We start from the raw sequence: 5,755 nt of genomic DNA, 5'->3' as shown, positions 1-5,755 counted from the left end.
TGACCTGAGCTGAAGTCTGATGCTTAACTGACTGAGCCACCCAGGTGCCCCTGACCTATTGTTTTTTTACTTTCTGTCATCCATTTGTCCTTCTGAAAAGCACTCCAATTTCTTTTTGGAAAATTTCTTTCTCCCCATTGTAACCTTGATGGGTGTGATAAATCTAGGTGTCTGCCTTACAACTGGGGAGCCATGGCAGCTGCCTGGGGCTCTATTTACCAAATCTTTCCTGCATTGCTCAGATACGGGCAGGAGGTGAACTACCATCTCAACTTGGTCCGTGGATACACTCTCCAGGATTTTGACTCATCAAGTGACACAAGACTGAAGAGACATTTGGAGTGAGTCATTTCTCTAGCTCCTGGTTCCCAGCTCTCTCAATCTTCTCTCCTTGATTCCCACTTCCTACCCGAGTGCTCCAGTTACTATGGCTGTGTTACTATCCACCCCCAACTTTGTGGTTTAAAATAACAATAACAACATCTAGTTTGCTCATGACTCTGTAGCCTAGGCAGGCCTCAGCAAGGACAGCTTGCTTCTCCTCTACCCATTTTTGCCTGGGGTGGCTTAATGGCAGAGCTTGAAGCCTTGCTCACACGTCTGGCACCTGGTCAGAGAAACTGGAACAGCTGGGGACCAGAACAGATGGGGCTCCTTGGTCATCTCTCCAAGTCTTTGTATGGTTTATCCAGCATGGTGTATTTAGGGTGGCCAGACTTCTTACAGCTCAGCAATCCAAAGAAACACACACCTCAAGAAAGAGCCACACGGAAGCCCTATCTCTTTGTATGACTTAGCCTCAAAGTCATGTAGTATCACATCTGCACTTGGTAGAAGCACTGTAAAAGCACCCCCACATTCGAGAGGAAAAAACATAGAGTACAGTCAACCTCACATTGTGAGAAGAACACGTGGGATATAATATACTTTGGAAATGTCATTTTTGGAAAATGTAATCCACCACCCCAAGCCTTCTGATTGATGTAACCCTGTTACTTTTCAATAAACTCTCTCTTAGCCAGGGTCAGATTCTATCACTTATAACTAGAGAATCCCAATCTAGTGGAGTAAGGATCTGTTTTATTAATCCCTTGGCAATTAAATGCCACTTTAATGTTGGATATTTAATTAATATTACCATCCAGAGGTTGGTACTTATTCATTAATTAATTACTAGGCACACCTGCATGACTCAGACAATGGCTTTGCTTCTCTGGTGAACAACTTCAACTATTTATCAAGCTTCACTGCATTGCCGCAAAACAGACATGATTATAAGAAAATAGCCGAGGCAGAGAAAGGTTATTTGGTTTATCACAGATGGCAATGGGGAGTGCAGTGCTTCCAGAAACAGACCCAGAAGTTTTCATTCCCTTGGCCAGGCTGGAACTATTAAATCACATAGAAATACCAGGAAAAGATAAGCTACATGAACCAGTGATTGCTGGAGCTAAACACTCTAGTGAGTTCAAAGAGCCCTTAGGGCCTGCTGTTTATTTGGAAAACCAGAAAAAAAGAAAAAAGTGGTGAGAGAATGGCAGGATAGCAGCCTAGCTACATATTAGCTTATGATTTTATCTTAACCAGGCTTGTTTGAAGAATTTACATATTAGGGGTACACGAGTTTATGTATATACGTGTTTAGAGTACTTTAATCCTTTTTAAAAAAGAACTTCAGGGCCTGTGCACACATTTTAAGCAATAATGTATGTTCCATTATATATTATGAGGTAGTCATCAAAATATCACCCTACAAAGAAAAGAATTTTAATGTAGGAGCACTTCGATGTCAAAAAAGCAAGTTAGAAAAGTAGCAAATGATATCATTAATCTGTCAAATATGATGTTGCTTTACTAAAGATGAAAACATTTAAAAAAATAACAAGGCAAGAGAATAAGTTTGTTGTTTCTAGGACTACTCCATCCCTCCCCCTGGAACTTATTAGAGTTTCCCTACAATGCCAGAAATTTCTAGCAGATTAGCTTTTTTAATGTAATTGTGGTGTTGACTGCATACACTTTCAAACTCTTCTATTAATGACATTCTTAGAGATAAAATAGAAGAGGAAAATATACGCCTGTGATTCCAGACACTGATTTTTTTTCAGGATTTAATTTCTATCATTTGATGTTCAAATTTTATATTTTATCTGTCTCTCCATCTCTCAATCTCTCTCTCTCTCTCTCTCTCTCTCTCTCTCTCTCTCCCCTGCACACACACCACACACGCACACACATTCTTTCTCTCTCCATTCCACCTCTTTTCCTCTTTTGGTTCTCTTCCAGAGGCTGCTTTTTCCAGTGACAGACATCTCCATGGGCTGTCCTTTGTGACCACCGGCTGTGTTGTGAGAACTGTTTTGGTCTTGCTTTTCTTCATGCCTGTCAAAGGCCACAGAGTTCGGAGTCTGAAAACACAACCTGAATCAGTATGGACCCCAGAGACCCTCAACACATCTCAATAAAACTTTCAATGATCTCCATTTTATATACAACGTTTCAGTTGTGGAGGACACACTTCATCTGAACAAAATTATATTGAATAGCACCTTGAATGAAAAGGTCTGTTCAAATAGAGATGGTACAGAGAATTACATCGAATACCTTGGATTTTTATTCTCCCTTACAGAATAAAACCACTACAAAACCCAAGAAAAATCATAAGCATTTCTTTTAGAAGCGCAAATGTCCTAGAACCTTTGATTTGAAAACCCCTTGTGGCCCAAGCATTTTAAATCATCTGGCATAAAATTCTATGTATGTAAAAATACTTGCTAGCACCATTTTCCAAAGATACGATTATTAAGAGACATTAGTGAAACACCTTTCCATTAACTAATTTTGCAGCTTTGGCCTCACTGTTTATTCTTTGTATGAGTTTACCTTATTTTATTAGCAACTTGTCTCTGCATTCCGAGGTATTCATTCTTTGCAACTGCAGGGTTTTTTGCGTTACCTTACGGTATGATATTTAAAATGTTACACTTCGACCTCTGTGCAAGTACAGTGCTTCCAACTAAACAACATACATAACTCCCAATCCATCATCTGCATTCCCTTTGCATTAGGTGTAACACTGGCACGAAAATCAGAGCCCCAGCTCCAATTTTTCCAGCTGTCTCTGTCGCCCTGTGATCTTTTGGTACAAATTTTCTAGCCTGTTTGAAAAGGCAGGCTTTTACCACCCCCCCCCCACCCCCTTTGATTATGCTTAGGCATTTTGCCAGCCTGAGACATGGATTAATATGAACAGAATCACAGACTTTTCTGAACATAAGTCATTTACGTGTGTTTAGTGGCATATACCGAGCACGAAAAAGGCGGTCCGCAGTTGCCTTTGTATAGGATCTGGGTAGGTTTTGATTTCACTCAGAGCCAAGAACAAAGCAACCTCTGACTTTTTCTCAAACTCAGCCCGTATGGAATGACTTCTAATGACTTCACGAACTGCTAGCCTTCAGATGACTGGAGCGTTTTTTCACTTTTTAAGTTTTCCTCTTCTATGACGTTTTATGATTATACCTTATGGTGCAGTTCTATTTTTGTTCTTCATGGCTTTCTGAATGCTTAAAGTCTAGAGGGGAAAATTTTTTTTAAACCATTTGGCCACCATCAAATATGCTTTTCAGTTTGGGGATAATGTGGAGAGAGCCTTTAAGTACCGTGCCAACACCAAACATGGCATTCTCTATTGAATGAGCCAATTCCATCCCCTGAGTCTGAATAATTTAGAGGAGACGTGATGTCATTGTCTACTCAGAGATAAATGGAAAGGAGTCTGGGTGTAGACATTTGGAGTGGTCTTTGTAATAATAGTAATTAAAAAGAGCATTACCTCATATATTTAAACTTTTTGTGTATACCATGTGCTTTTCCCATTTTTACCCAATATTACTCATAAAGAGCTAGTAGTTCTGTTTCATTATTTTCGAAGCACTGTTTGATGACACTGGTTTAACAGTTTCTCACAGTTCACTGCTTCAGTTTTCATCAAATTATATTTCTAGTTACACTAGACACTTTCATCATCAATTTCCATATGCCTCCAAGACATGCAAGGACCAGTTTGCCAACAGCAAATTCAGATACCAGATAATAGCTGCTGTGGAACGCATTTTTCTCTTACTACAGCCTTTTCTAAAATGAAAATGTTAGACTCCACCAGGCCAACTCCTTGATACCCAAACACACTCATATTTGTTTAACCAGATTAGCCTGTGTGTATGGTGAAGGTTGAGGATTACCACAGACTATTTAATTTTGATGTGAAGATCTTATGATAAAATAAACACTGGCCATATACACTTCCATCTACTTCATATCCCAGCTGGTGGAAAAGCAGCAACCATACAATTTGCCAAAGAGCTGCCAAGTGCCAAAGAATTCTTCAATCCCCCCTCCCTTAAATTCCCATAACAACTTTTCCATGTGACTGCCATCACATCTTGAACCTCCTGTTGGCAAATGAATGCTACAGATTATGATCCATTATATATTCCAGACAACTCTAAAGTACACAAGTAAGTGGTGTATCAACAACTGGTGGTAAAGTGAATTTAAACTGGTTATCACATCTCTATGAACTATCAGTTCATTTGTTGTGCTTATGAATTTCAACAGCATGAATAACCCAAAACTGCAGCTTGCCAAACATAAAACTCTTAATTTTACTTTTCAGAATATTGCCCATGCTTCAAAAAAAAGGGGGGGGGAATTAATAAACTGAAAATAAAACTAGATACAAGTACACTGGTCTTTCAAAGACCCATTCAATCATCCCCATAGATAAAAATAGGAGAAGGATTTACTTCATATGTCTTAGGACTATGGAATTTTTAAGGGAATATTTTTTAAACTCATCTATATGATTATAATATATGTGTAGTCTTCTGAGATGGAATATGGACTTTTGGGTATTCTGAACTTATAACATGCATTGCACTTTTAATGAAAGTTCTAGTCTATAGAGCCATAGAAGGATGTTTAATGACATGAAGAGGTGTTCATAGTATTCTATTCCTTTGAAAGAGTTAGTTATATAGGTAATGGGATATGAGGGAGAAAGAGAAGAATTTTTACTTCTTAATGTACTTCTGGATTCAATTTATTTATGATTATGTATTAGTGTTGTATTAAAAAGATTTAGAAATGGGTTACAAAACTTACAATGATTACTTGATATGTATCAGGCATTAATCTAAATTCCTTAAAAAATATTAACACATTTAATCCTTGTAACAACTCTATGAGGTAGGTATATTTAATGACTCCTTTTTTCAAATGAGGAAATCAAGGCAAAGAGAGTTTAAGCAACTCACTCACGGTCACACAGGTAGTAACAGCCCAAGATGGGATTTCAACCTTGGTTTGCTCTCAACTACCACTCTATACACTTAATTGTATTTCTAGTTTTGTTGCTTTTTTTTTTTTTTTTGTAAAATTCTTTAGACCGAAAAACTATATAACAAAAATGTTTATGATGGATATTTCTGAATGGCAAAATTACAGCTAATTTGTAACTTTTTCCTTTTGCTTGTATTTTTTTAATTTTCACAAAACAATGAATAGGAAAAGGAACAAAAATTGAAAATGAAAAAAAATAACTCTTTTAAAGTTCCTTCTGTGTTGAGCATGAAATAGGGATTTTGATACAGTGCTGTGATTTTTTTTTAACTACCCTCCAGTAAACCTTCCTTTTATTTTAGCTTCTAGTAAAACCTTGTGTGCTAGATCTTGGCTGTTCTCTTGTGTGCAG

This window comes from Lynx canadensis, chromosome D1 (genome assembly GCF_007474595.2).
Source record: "Lynx canadensis isolate LIC74 chromosome D1, mLynCan4.pri.v2, whole genome shotgun sequence".
NCBI lineage: Eukaryota > Metazoa > Chordata > Mammalia > Carnivora > Felidae > Lynx > Lynx canadensis.
The sequence above is the reverse complement of the archived record's forward strand: the minus strand, read 5'-3'. Positions refer to the sequence as shown.